The sequence below is a fragment of the Schistocerca piceifrons genome, chromosome 5 (genome assembly GCF_021461385.2).
Source record: "Schistocerca piceifrons isolate TAMUIC-IGC-003096 chromosome 5, iqSchPice1.1, whole genome shotgun sequence".
Lineage (NCBI taxonomy): Eukaryota > Metazoa > Arthropoda > Insecta > Orthoptera > Acrididae > Schistocerca > Schistocerca piceifrons.
In genome coordinates, this window is record NC_060142.1 from 22864638 (window position 1) to 22880496 (window position 15859).

A 15859-nucleotide genomic window follows, 5' to 3' on the forward strand; every position below is an offset into this window, starting at 1 on the left:
TTTCGGTTCTTGGATATTTTTGCGACTTGGGCAACTTTCGAGTCTTTGGGTATGGATCTTTCTAAGAACAAACAATTGTATATGACTGCTAAATATGGAGCTATTGTATCAGCACAGTCTGAAAGGAACCTGACTAGTATACAGTCTGGAAACATTGCCTTTCTTAAGTTGTATAGCTCCCTTGCTACATTGAGGATATCTACTTTGAAGTTACTCGTGTTGGCATTTCTACTTGATTCGAAATCTGTGTTTTCTTCCGCACAAGATGGCAGGAATCTCACATTGAAAAATCTTACACCACAGATAATTCTGCAGGTGGTATACAGAGCGAAAAATTATTGAGGGTTCATTATACCTGATCAAAGAAAACGCCTACCCTGTGTATAAAAAAACTGATAACACAATTTTAATTACAAAACATTTTTGACAATGAAAGAGTCTTGCTTATGCAGAACAAACAACCGATTCTTTAAACATTACTTAAGAAACTGGTACACCTGCCTAATATTGTATAGGGCCCCGCAAGCTCACAGAAGTGCCGCAACACGACGTGGCATGGACTCAACTAATGTCTAAAGTAGTGCTGGAGGCAACTGACACCATGAATCCTGCAGGGCTGTCCATAAATCTGTAATAGTACAAGGAGGTGGAGACCTCTTCTGAACAGTATGTTGCAACGCATCCGAGATATGCTCAATAACGTTCATGTCTGGGCAGTTTGGTGTTTAAACGCAGAAGAGTGTTCCTGGAGCCACTCTGTAGCAATTCAGGACGTGTGTGGTGTTGCATTGTCCTGCTGGAATTGCCCAAGTCAGTCGGAATGCACAATGAACATGAACGGATGCAGGTGATCAGACAGGATACTTACATATGTGTCACTGTCAGAGACGTATCTAGATATATCAGGGGTCCCATATCACTCAAACTGCAGACGCCCTACGTCATTACAGAGCCTCCACCAGCTTCAACAGTGCCCTGCTGACATACAGGGTCCATGGATTCATGAGGTTGTCTCCATACACGTGTAAGTCCAGATACTCGCTACCATTTGAAACGAGACTCGGCCGACCAGGCAACATGTTTCCAGTCACCAACAGTCCAAATTCGCTGTTGAAAGACTCAGGTGAGGCGTAAAGCTTTGTGCTGTGCAGTCATCAAGGGCACACGAGGGGGCCTTCGGTTCCAAAATCCCATATAGATGAAATTTAGACGAATGGTTTGTGCACTGTCACTTGTTGATCGCCCAGCATTGAAATCTGCAGTAGTTTTCGGAAGGGTTGCACTTCTGTCACACTGAACGATTCTTTTCAGTCATTGTTGGTCCCATTCTTGCAAGATCTTTTTCTCGCCGCAGCGATGTCAAAGATTTGATGTTTTACTGGATCCCTGATATTCACGATACACTCATGAAATGGTGTTATGGGGAAAATTCCCACTTCATCGCTATCTCGTAAATGCAGTGTCCCATTGCTCGTGCGCTAACTATAGCACCACATTCAAACTCACTTAAATCTTGATAACGTGCCGTTGTGGGTGATGATTTGTTTGGTTTGTGGGGCACTCAACTGCTCGGTCATCAGTGCCCATACAAACTCCCAGTTTTTTCACAATCCAATTTTTTACACAGTCTAGTCGAGCCACTGTCACAAATGATGATGTTGAGGATGAAATGATGAGGACAATACGAACACCCAGTCCCTGGGCAGAAAAAATCCACAACCCGGCTAGGAATCGAACCCAGGAATCTGTGATCCAAAGGTAGCAATGCTAGCCACTAGAGCACGAGCTGTGGACAACCTGCCATTGTAGCAGCAGTAACCGATCTAACAACTGCGCCAGACACTTGTCTTATATGCGAATTGCAGACTGCAGTGCTGTATTCTGCCTATATGATATCTCTGTATTTGAGTGTGCATGTCTATACCAGTTTCTTTGGCACTTCTGTGTAGAAAGGCTGTATGCATAACCTTGTAAATATTGTTTGATTTTTTTGTATAGACATATTTGCTGCAGGCAATAGTGTCATTGTATTAAATTTTTTATTAGTATCATTTATTTATTATTTATATTTAAGCATATATACCCTATTGGCATCTTTTACATTATATACACATATACATGTACAAACACCTCCCACCCACCCACACTCATGGACGCACACACACACACACACACACACACAGGTATATATATATATATATATATATATATATATATATATATATATATATATATATATATATATATATATATATATAGCTATTACCACCAAGAATAACTCTGAAAGTATAACAGGAGCTGGAAAGTTTGTAGGACAAAAGTTGCATGGGACAATGGGGGCCGTATATTGTGATGTTGGTTTTTTTGTTGCTAGGTGGGGTCGTATCAGAGATATGCAGCTAAACATTGTTGTTTTTTTTTAATGGGATGCCATAGTTTGTTGCCTATTTTCTGATGGTGGCTGTGGAGACGAGTCCAATGATGTCTTTGAAGGTCAAAAAGGTGGCATGAACATCCATTTACAGAAGGTGTTCAAAGTGATGACCATTGGCATCAATGCAGTGCTGCAATCTTCTTATCATGGATTGAGTGGTATTCCTTATCACTTCAGCACTTATCAAAGCACATGCTCTGACAATTCTATCTCATATATCGTACTCGTGCATGTGCTTCGATAAGTATCAAAGTGATAAGGATGCACACTATCATGGACACTGTAGCAGAGATACAGAAATATACCATTGTTAAACACTCCACAAAAAAGGTGATAAGAGATATGTCAATGAACTACTGACCTTTTTCACTACAGACACTACTGACACTTTTGAAAAGGTTGTGGTCTAGAATTTGTGCAACAATAACATTTGTGCAACAATAACATCATCAGCAAATCACTGTTTGGATTTCAGAAGAGTTGCTCAATTGAGAATGCCATTTACACAATCACTCGCCAAATTTTACCAGCCTTAAATTAAATCGGACTGTTCGGTATTTTCTGTGTCCTATCTAAGGCATTTGACAGTGTGAATAATAATATTCTCATAGATAAACGGAGATTTAATGGAATTGATGGTATAGGCAACCAATGGATAATGTCAAATTTAACCAAAATAACGCAGAATGTTGTACCTAATAATTCAATAAATGTAATCAGGGGAGAAATCATTTATGGAGTTCCACTGTCGGTCCTCAACTACATAAATGACCTTCCATTTAATACAGAACAAGGAGAATTACTTCTTTAGCAAATGACAGTATTATTGTAATCAATCCAAGCATACATAGAACCAAGGAATAAATGGCAAATAATGTTCTTGATGGCATTGTTGAGTGGTTTTCTGTGAATAGTCTCACTCTCAGTTTCAGGAAGACACAATATACTCTGTTCTGCACATCTAGAGGTACAACAATGGTAATTGTAACACATAATGAAAAAATAGTTAATAGAGCTAAACTTCGAATTTTGTAAGCAGTACACACTGGTGAGAATGTAAACTGAAAAAGAAACACGCTTCTGAACTCCTAAAACAACTTAGGTTGATCACATTTGCATTTAGAATCACTGAAAATCTTGGAGAGAAACACATCAATAAGTTGAGATGATTTACATACATTCGTTCAATAATGTCAAATGGAATAGTGTTTTGGTAACTTCTCTCAAAGAAAGAAAGTCTTCATTGCTAAAAGACATTCTGTAAGAATAACAAGTGCTGTTTACATATCATCAACTTGTAGTTCAGCATTATGACTATTACTTCACAGAGTATTTATTCTTCTCATTAAGATTGTTATAAATAATTCACTGCAGTGAAAAGGAACAATGATGTACGTATTTACAATACCAGAAGGAAAAAATGACATTCATTACTCCACTTACAGGGGACTCAATGCGCCAACCAAAAATTTTCATCACTCAGTGATACAAAATGTCTGACAGGCAGCAAAGTAAATTTAATAAACAAAGAGAAGAAATTTCTCCTTGACCAGTCCTTCCCTTCTATAGAAGAATTTCAATTTTTGTGATTTGTGAGTGGTGGGGTGAAGCAATTACTAACTCACTTAACTATCTGATTACCTGAAATGCGATCCAGAAGTTCCTTACTTTGGACTTCTGTTCTGGTATCTTTGTTGCCAAACAAGAATTTATTGATTCTGTTCCAGAAGGGGCATGGACAGGGGATGGCCAGTAGGGGCTCCTAGTGAAAATTCATTTATTGTACAAATATGAAATAGGACGTGTAACAGGGTCCAGAATTTTATGAGTGAAAATATCTAAAAAGTTATCATCAAGATAACAAAAAATCAATTAAACAATGTAAAAAATATGAGAAATGTAAAGTGAGTTATAAAATGACTAGATCAATGAAAAACTTTATAATTAGTTGGAACCGAAATTACGATCACGATAGTCCATTTAAAATAGCATGCCTTTCCTGAAGCAATGTCATTATTTCAATGTTTACTTAAACTGTTAGCAACCATCTTGGAGCAACTGCTGTACATCACAGTCAGAATGCCGATGTTCTCGAAAGTGAGGGAAAATCTGCTGACAGACAATATGTGCTTGTAGTTAGAAAATCTCAACAACATTTACTGAAACGAGTAGCATGTGCCCATTGATATTTTCACTTAGTATCGAAAACAAATATAATCAATCGAGACACAAATATCGGTACTTCACATGCCCAGCTATAATGACACAGGAAGCATGTGGTCGGTGTTTCCTCTGCTCATTCGCATTTCTGTTTGGAATTTCATGCAGACTGGGGCATCATGGGACCATGTGCAGCACAGAGAAATGTTGTTCAAGGGCGCCATACAGAGCTGCTGAACTTGAGACAATTATTTTATCATATCCTATCCAGATAAGGAACACAACATAAGAAAGCAGGCCTTGGCACAATATCCATTCCAAAAGCAGATTCTACAGCTCAAAGCACCCTTATATTTGGCTATATGGTACTCTAACACAGATTTTTCAGTTGTACTCTGCAATAGCATTATGTGGCATTTGCCCCAGGGGACTCACACCTAGTGAGTACATGGCTGGCGACCACGGGGTCCCAAGCTGAGTCCTGGCATTGTTTCCACTTACTTATGCCAGGCCCCTCACTTCTATACTTCCTATCTGGCCATCCTCAGACAACTCTTGTTCTTATCCAACCCTGATGGTACTAGGTTTTGAGGGTTGGGTGTCTTTCATTTTCCAACCAATACTTCTCATGCATAAGCAGCGTCTGTACTCCAGAGGAGCATCCTGCCAAAGGTGTCTGTACACCATGTTAGTGGAGGCCTGGAAAGTTATATCGCCAATTCGTTCTGAAGCAAGCGTGGCGATTATGCTTCTCACCTTTGAGTCATGATGTGTGGCAGTAAGGAAAAATTTTCCAGAGTTAAAATAGCCCCATGTTCGGATATCTGGGTGGGAGCTGCTTTAGTGTCACAAAACCCTAAGTCTACAAAACGAGAGAACCAAAGCCTTCAAACATGTACGTACAATTGTCGTACACTAGTGGGAGATGACAAATTAATGGAACTATAGAAAATTAACTGGGACATTGTTGGTTTAAGTGTAGTGCGCCGTAGAGGCGAAAATTGCCTTCCCTTGAATTCAGGAAATCTCTAATGTTAGTGTGGAGAACAAAATGGAAAATTAAACGGAGTTGGATTTTTAGTAAACAAAACCATTGTTGACAGGATAGCAGTATTAGAAGGCATTTCAAACAGAATTGCACGCTTGGTCCTACAAATATCAAACAGGTATAAGATCCAAATAGTTCAAGCATATGCACCTATGTCTACTCACTCAGATGAAGAGATAGAATCTTCCTACAAATGTCTGAAGGAAACTTATGAGAAAGGCAACGATTGTTTTTACAAATTCATAATTGGAGACTTTAATGCCAAAGTTGGAACATACGAGAAACACTCCCATCAGAAGCCAAACATGCAATAGACAATATGAAAAAAGGGACTGCTCCGGGGTAGTGATGACCTCACAGTCGATGTTCTAAAGCTGATGGATGAGGAATACATAAGGCATTTAGCTAAGATATTTTCAGGTTGTCTGCACCATGGAACATTGTCAAGAGACAGGGATAAAGCAAAAAGAATTCTAATTCATAAGAAAGGTAGTACCAAAGGTATAAGAACTATCGCCTTGTCAGCTTACTCTCCACAGTGTACAAAGTCTTCACTAGGTTCTTGACTACCAGATAGAGCACTACACTCGACCATGCTCAACCTATTGAGCGAGCTGGTTTCCAATCAGGATTTATCACAGTTGACCATATCTTCACACTACGAGAAATAATTAGTAGAACAAATGAGTACCATCTACCCTTTTGTCTTGCTTTTATAGAATTTGAAAAGGCCTTTGTTTCGATCGGTCACACAGCTATGTTTGTGGCTCTGAAAGAACAAGGAGTAGAACAGGGCTATATCAAAATCCTACATAACATTTACAAAACATCCACAGCCTTTGTGAGTGTTGCCGAAGATAATGATGAATTTCCCAATGAAAAGCGTGTAAACCAAGGTGACCCAAACTATTTTCAGCAGTCTTAGAAAAAGCCATGTCTAAATTGAATTGCATAGAAAAGGGAATTCAAGTTCTCGGAAAAAGGCTGAACAACTTGAGGTTTGCAGACGATATTGTCCTATTTGCAAATGACATAGATGAACTTCAAGTATTTGTTAACGAACTTGCTTTAGTGTGCTCTGCAGTTGGACCAAAAATGAACATTGATAAAACCAAGATAATGATAAATGAATGGACACCTGAGGGAAGTACATCATTTGGAAGTACACAACCCCAAAGAGTCACAGAATATATCTATCAGGGTCAACTGATAAACATGAAAGGATATTTAAAACCAGAAATATTACAACGAATTACATTGGGCGGCAAGCTTACGGGAGGCACTCTTCAATTTTGAAATATATGATGTCAGTTGAGCTGAAAAAATCTATTTTTGACCAATGTATATCGCCAGTAGTAACTTATGGCAGCAAAACATTAAATTAAATGAGTTCCTTGTTAGGAAGATCAAAGTTGGGTTACACAAAAAAAGACAGGAAGAGAGCAGTTGAGATAAGATGAGCAACAAAGGTCACTGACAGAATGGAAAGAGGGAATACACTGAAATGGCAGCGGGCTGGTCATGTTGCTCGAACAAAAGATGGTCTAAACAAGTCCTAGACTATAGCACAATTTACCAAAAAAGACCTAGAGGGAGACCACCAGACAGATGGGACAGAGATATAAGTAAGACAGTGGGATTGAATTGGCAATGGGAAGCTCAGGATCAGAAAAAATGTAAGATCTTACTGGATGCTTTTTTTACATGACAACTGAAAGTGGCCACATCATTAACTAATAGAACTGGCTGGTGATGATGATGATACATTACATTCACAGAGAACTGCAAAAACCTTATAAGAAGGAATACAAATTCCTTGCAAAAATAAAAAAATCTGTTGGTGGCACATGCCAGAGCTTAAGCAATAAGTTATTGCATGATTGTTTAAAACTGCATAAAACATTAATAAGGTTTGGTGTGAAACCAAAGGATTTGTAGAACTGGCTGTTTATATTCTACTCTAGGAATAAATCCAAAGCCATGTACAGAACTAAAATGATAAAACATGGTGTACTGCCAGTCTATAATTCACCAAACAATAGAATTCTATAAATTTGAGGCATAAACAACACAAACTAAGAAAAAATGCCAATCTTAGAGGAGGTACCACTCAAGTGTCAAAACATGTCCTCTGATCGAAAATGTGTTTCATGGAAGGCAGATCTGTAAAATTTTTATAAAGCTATTAATACATTTGAAACATTGTTTTATTCAATACTGCTGACCAAATTTACCTGCTTGATCATATTCAGGTGAACCTTTACGTATGTTTGTTGTAAAACAATACAATTACTTTCGTGACAGAGACGTGTGACATCACAGTCAACAACACGACCCTTACATAAGCACTATGCAGGACATGACAATACGTACTCATTTCAATCTTCTGTAATATGAACTAAGACTAACGAAATTTGAAAGTTCTTATCTGTTAATGATAATTACCTCCTCTGTCTCATAGTACAACAATGCCTTTCGTCTTTCCCTCACCTTCCCTCTTTCCTGACGAAGTGACCGTTGGTTGCGAAAGCTTGAATTTTGTGTGTATGTTTGTGTTTGTTTGTGTGTCAATCGACCTGCCAGCACTTTCGTTTGGTAAGTCACATCATCTTCGTTTTTAGATATATTTTTCCCTCTATTATATATATATATATATATATATATATATATATATATATATATATATATATATATATTCACGCCATTATCCTGTTAGTTGGTAAGCATGCAGATGCACACATAGTGTCACAGTATCAGTATAAAGATGGCTGCCCCACTTGCGACTTGCACCAGGGAAGAACAGCGTTCTGTTATTTGGTTTCTGCCTAGTGAAGCTGTGAAACCTATTGCAATTCATCGACGAAAGAAGGTTCAGTACGGTGATGCATGTTTGTCACTGCAACAAATCTACAAATGGAGTAGGAAGTTCGCATTTTGCACCTCTCCCTCTTTCATTGTACACAGATACCCTCCTATTGTGTTTAGTGTAGCTTGTATATAGTCTCTTGCATATGTATGTATACTGTACACAGTAATATCGTGTGTAGATATTTTATCGTGTTAGTTTTTTTTATTTTATTCACTGTAAATATTACTCTCCTTTTAGTTTTAGCTTTGTAGTGCAGACTCTTCATTTCTATAGTATTCAACTTATATTGTAAAGTTCCTAGTATACAGTTTGACTGCCATTCATTTGCTAAGCTGCTTTAGTCTCCTGGGTATGTAACACACTGAACTACACTGCACTATGTGCAAGCACATCTGCTGTTGTCTCTTCGCCACATTATGTATTTTGTGTCTCAGGCACATTACTTCACTGTGTTTAAAAAGTGCACACATTCTTAAAATAAACTTCCTGCTCGGCGGTGGTAATGTTTTCAGAGCTTTTTGAGGCTCTTGGACAATGAATCAGAATCTTAAATAACTAAGCCATACATTCTATTCATTTAACAAACATGAAAAAAATATATGAAAATCTTTACTTAATATTCAGAATAAAATTGTGATATACAGATTCAGATGAACTGTGTCATCTTCTTTATATATACACTCCTCTTTTTTGCTTTTTCAATTACACTAGGGCATATCCCAAAAACATATGCAGATCTATCAGTTCATGAAGTTTCTCTACTTGGTCTTTGGTAAAATACGTAGCTTCATTTACCTTGTTGCATATGATGTTAGGATCTATATCCTCTTTTAGTAGTTGTTCAACCACTTGTATATTTATGAACAACTGGATAAAATAATTCTATGTGGATATTTGATGTGCACTCTTGTTTACTTTCATTGGTGTTTGTTTTATCCAAATCTACTGAGAATTGTTGGTCATTTATTGTATTTCCCTTTACCTATATCAATTTGTATCTCATCTTTTCTAAAAGTGTCTATACCAGTTATGCAATTTACTATCAGTTTCTCAACCAGTAGGGAAACACACCGTAAAGAAAAAATACCAATTTTAAGAGGGATTAATGCATGCAGTTTGACTCCCTTAGACTTGCTTCCTACTGCTGTGTGTATTTTGCAGTTTGAACTGGAAGTGTTGGTATGCAGGCACCCTTATGCAATTCACCAAAAAGTCCCTGAGATATCACGTTACTTGTGGCGCCACTGTCTACTACCACAGGTACATTTAAATCGAATATTTTGGCATTAACTATTGCTTTTACTGTTTCCTCACCTTCCGTTCTGTGGTTAGTGATGTATTCCTGGCACAATTGATCTGTGGTATCTCCACTCTGGTCATATTGAGAGGCATCCACCATGCCTTGCTCATACTGTGGCATCAAGCAGTCAGGCCTGCAAGATGAGTGGTCTGCCAAGTGAGTGGATTCATTCTTATTTATTGAGTAACATGAACTCTCGTACTCACAATTAAGTTACAAATTATCCTCCTGTATGAATATTACGCAACGGATAACGCACATCTGACTGTTAGTAATTTATACAACTCTGACTGTTCACTACGCACTGGCAGTACCACATTTTCTTTCTTACCCAACGGCTTTGAACAACACGTGGCCACCACACTGAATATGAATGGCGCACACATTATAAATTCTGGGTATCATGACAACATACTATTCGAAGGAAAAGGCCATCAATCTTTTTCTTTTCACTATCTTATTTATTCCGATAAATTCTATAACCTAAACACACAAATTCTATAACCTGCAACAATAACACATGAGAAATTCCGCCCAGTGGGCAAGGCTTTACATTGGTGATTCTCTATCTTATGGTCTCATAATTATTTAACGCTACAGTGTACTTTCTGGATAGGATGGTGGATCTTTTGCTATATCTCACACTTCGACTCTCACACCCACCATCACGAAACTTCCCTCCAGACCGAGTGGTACAAAAAGGAACATGCATAACTATCTTGTTACTCTCCCATGCCAACCACATATACTTAAATTTCATGAAATACATCACATTGGCAACATACAATACAAAACAAGGAATAGTCACAGCGTTATAATCACATCACTTTCAGCTTTCCCACTTCAATTAAAATTCATCCCATTTTCACACGACACTGCCCCACTTCGTAACATTTCTTTCCTACTACGAACTCTGGAGCATATATGCACGTCTTCCTGTGCAATGCAAGCCAAGTGGCGTTGCTGGATAGACGGCTGAGTCACCTTGCTTCACTGTCAGAGTATTATAGTTTGAATCAAGCATCACACGGAAACATAGCACGCAAAGTAATATTAAGAACATATTCATCACACACGTGGGTCGTCAACTGATACCATGGACGAGTACTTCTCTTTATCCTTTGTCTCATACACAGATTGAGACTCACACAGTCCTTACCACGTGGAAGTACTCGTTTCTAATTTCAAGTCCTGCACACGCCATTTCTTAAATATTTCCAACTTATAGTACACACGCTAGTAATTCAGCTTAACATAAGCACTCGGAAGTATTTCAACTTATTGCTACGTGTGGTTTCATTGTGACCGTTGGTCACTTCCGAAGATTACTACGATCCCCTTAATATTACCTGCCTGACATTTAATTCTCCCCACAAAATTTCCTGAAATAGAGAAATTATTATTCCAAACTACTGTTAAGTATTTCACATGCATACCATGTCTCCACTCTTTTGTCTTTACGGAGCACACCTAAGACAGGTTTTACCAACACTAGATCCAGCGGCAGAGTCCTGAAACATGGCCGTTCTTCAGGTAATCTCGCACCTCCGTCGAGGTGGGGGAAGACCATGCTACCCATTGGTCAGCCACATTTCAGGCGCTCAAAGCTCCGGTAAATTTCATCTCTTTGGTTCCACCAAAGGTGGCCAAAAGATCGTCTCAAAGATGACCATATATTCACATTCACTATCTGCGGTTACCACCGACCATACATTCATTCATTTCACAGATCTCACCAAACTGGGTGTAGGGATTTATTTTGTGGGAGTGCACATGTGATCAATTAAATAAATAAATTGTCATTCTTTCCCACACTGGTATCCGGCTTTGCTGTATTAATTGAAATTGAGTTATTATTAGAAAAAAAATGTCGTACTGTCAAGAATAATGAAGTATATTGTACCTATTTTCAATGTCGGGCGGTACTGTACCCTTTCAATATATAATAAAACGGTTTTGAGTTACGTTTATGCCCGCACCCTCTTTATTGTTCATTGAATGTGGGCCTATCGAGACCTGTTTAAATTTCAGGCCAACTAGGGTACTGACCTTCTCATTTGAGGTGATGTCAGCTAAATGTATGTTGTCGGTTTGGTTCCTCCAATTTGTGTATTGTGCAGCTCTTGATTCGAAATTTCGATGGTTTTGCCAACTATTTGCAACATTATTGTGGTTATCTTGACGATAATCAGGAGTTGGTGGATTGCTTGATTGCCTGTTTGCGTTTTGTCCTTGCCAACTGCCTCACTGGTTATTGCAACCAGTTGGCTGTGTATTGTGCACCTGCTGGTTGTACCCTCTCTTATCAGTGTACCCCAATCAGATAAAATTTTCTCCTTGATTCTTCTTGTAACATAGTTTGTATTTTTGGGCTTTCCTGTTGCGAAAGGCAATCGCAGAGGGTGGGATTATTGGTAGTTGGGAGCTCCAACGTTAGGCGCATTATGGGGCCCCTATTGACTTGGTTGACTAGAAGAGTAAGAAATCCAATGTTCACTCCACGTGCATATTGGATGGAGTCATTACAGATGTGGAAAGAGTCCTCCCAGATGCCATTAAGAGCACAGGGTGCAGCCAACTTCAGGTGGTTGCTCACGTCGGTACCAATAATGTGTGTCACTTTGGATCAGAAGAGATTCTCTCTGGTTTCGAGCGGCTAACAGAAGTGGTAAAGGCTGCCAGTCTTGCTTGCAAGATGAAAGCAGAGCTGACCTTTTGCAGCATAGTCGACAGGACCGATTGCAGACCTCTGGTACAGAGCCGAGTGGAGGGTCTGGATCAGAGGCTCAGACGGTTCTGTGACCTTGTAGGCTGCAGATTCCTTGACTTGCGCCAATGGGTGGTTGGGTTTCGGGTTCCGCTGAATAGGTCAGTTGTCCACTACATGCAGGAAGTGGCTACATGGGTAGCAGGGGCTGTGTAGTGTGGACTGGGCGGTTTTTTAGGTTAGAGGGTCTCGGGAAAACACAAGAAGGGCTTCAGTCACAAAGGGTGCAGGCTGAACAAAGGAAAAACATAGATACAAGAACCATTGGTACAACAGTCGTAAATTGTCGTAGCTGTGTTGGGAAAGTACCAGAGCTCCAAGCGCTAATAGAAAGCACTGATGCTCAAATCGTTATAGACACTGAAAGCTGGCTAAAGCCGGATATAAGCTCAGCCGAAATTTCTGCGAATAACCTAATGGTGTTCTGAAAGGATAAGCTAAACACGGTTGGCGGAGGCGTGTTTGTTGCTGTCAGAAGTAGTTTAACTTGGCGCGAAATTGATGTAGATACTTCCAGTAAGTTAGTATGGGCAGAGGTAATTGTTGGCAACCAGAAAAAATAATAATTAGATCCTTTTACCGACCTCGCAATTCAGATGATACAGTTGCTGAAAGGTTCAAAGAAAACTGAGTTTGATTTCAAACGTGTACCCTAATCATACGATAATAGTTGGTGGTGACTTTAATTTACACTCGATATGTCGGCGAAAATACATGTTTAATTCCGGAGGTACGCATAAAACATCATCCGAAATTGTGCTAAACGCATTCTCTGAAAATTATCTCGAGCAATTAGTTCATGAGCCCACACAAATAGTAAACGGTTGTGAAAACACACCTGACCTCTTAGTAACAAATAATCCTGAGCTAATAACAAGCATCAAAACCGATTCAGGGGTTAGTGAACACAGGGCTGTCGTAGCAAGATTGAATATTGTAATCCCCAAATCCTCGGAAAGTAAGCAAAAAATATACCTATTCAAAAAAGCAGATAAAAATTCACTTGACGCCTTCCTAAGAGACAATCTCTACTCATTTAAAATTAATAATGTAAGTGTAGACCATACGTGGCTTGAATTCAAAGAAATAGTATCGGCATCAATTGAGAGATTTATACCAAATAAATTAACAAACGATGGATCTGATCCTCCTTGGCACACAAAACGGGTTAGAACACTGTTGCAGAGACTACAAAACAAACATGCCAAATTTAAACACATGCAAAATTCCCAAGATTGGCGATCTCTTAAAGAAGCTCGAAATTTAGCGCAGACGTCAATGCGAGATGCTTATAATAGTTTCAACAACGAAACTTTGTCTCGAAACCTGGCAGAAAATCCAAAGCGATTCTGTTCGTATGTGAAGTATATTAGCGGCAAGAAACAGTCAATGCCTTCTCTGCACGATAGCAATGGAGATACCATCGAAGACAGTGCTGACAAAGCAGAGTTACTTAACACACCCTTCCGAAATGCCTTCACAAAAGAAGCCGATGTAAATATTCCAGAATTCGAATTGAGAACAGTTGCTAACATGAGTAACGTAGAAGTAAATATCCTCGGAGTAGTGAAGCAACTTAAATCACTTAATAAAAGCAAGTCTTCTGGTCCAGACTGTATACCAATTAGGTTCCTTTTGGAGTATGCTGAAGCATTAGCTCCATACTTTACAGTCATATACAACCGTTCGCTAAACGAAAGATCCATACCCAAAGACTGGAAAGATGCACAGGTCACACCAATATTCAACAAAGATATTAGGAGTAATCCACGTAATTACAATCCCATATCGTTAACGTCGATATACAGCAGGATTTTAGTACGTATATTGTGTTCGAACATAACGAATTATCTTGAAGAAAACGGTCTATTGACACACAGTCAACGTGGGTTTAGAAAACATCGTTCCTGTGAAACACAATTAGCTCTTTATTCACATGAAGTGCTGAGTGCTATTGACAAGGGATTTCAGATCGATTCCGTATTTCTGGATTTCCAGAATGTTTTTGACACTGTAGCACACAAGCGGCTCGTAGTGAAATTGCGTGCTTATGGAATATTGTCTCAGTTATGTGACTGGGTCTGTGATTTCCTGCCGGCCGCGGTGGTCTCGCGGTTCTAGGCGCGCAGTCCGGAACCGTGCGACTGCTACGGTCGCAGGTTCGAATCATGCCTCGGGCATGGATGTGTGTGATGTCCTTAGGTTAGTTAGGTTTATGTAGTTCTAAGTTCTAGGGGACTGATGACCACAGCGGTTAAGTCCCATAGTGCTCAGAGCCATTTGAACCATTTTTTTGTGATTTCCTGTCAGAGAGGTCATAGTTCCTTGTAATTGACGGAAAGTCATCGAGTAAAATAGAATTGATTTCTGACATTCCCCAAGGTAGTGTTATAGCCCCTTTACTGTTCCTTATTTATATAAACGATTTGGGAGACAATCTGAGCAGCCATTTTCGGTTGTTTGCAGATGACGCTGTCGTTTATCGACTAATAAAGTCACCAGAAGATCAAAACAAACTGCAAAACGATTTAGAAGAAATATCGGAATGGTGCGAAAAGTGGCAGTTGACCTTAAATAACGAAAAGTGTGAGGTCATCCACATGAGTGCTAAAAGGAACGCATTACACTTCGCTTACACGATAAATCAGTCTAATCTAAAAGCCGGAATTTCAACTAAATACCTAGGTATTACAATTACGAACAATTTAAATTGGAAGGAACACACAGGAAATGTTGTGGGGAAGATTAACCAAAGACTGCGTTTTATTGGGAGGACATTTACAAAATGTAACAAACCTACTAAGGAGACTGCCTACACTACAATTGTCTGTCCATTTTTAGAACATTGTTGCACGGTGTGGGATCCTTATCAGATAGGACTGATTGCGTACATCGAAAAAGGTCAAAGAAAGGCAGCACGTTTTGTATTATCGCGAAATATGGGAGAGAGTGTCACAGAAATGATACAGGATTTGGGATGGACATCATTAAAAGAAAGGCGTTTTTCGTTGTGATCGAATCTTCTCACGAAATACCAATCACCAACTTTCTCCTCCGAATGCGAAAATATTTTGTTGACACCGACTTACATAGGGAGGAACGATCACCAAGATAAAATAAGGGAAATCAGAGCTCCTATGGAAAGATATAGGTGTTCATTCTTCCCGCTCGCTATACGAGATTCGAATAATAGAGAACTGTAAAGGTGGTTCGATGAACCCTCTGCCAGGCACATAAATGTGATTTGCAGAGTGTCCATGTAGATGTAGAAGATACGCCCA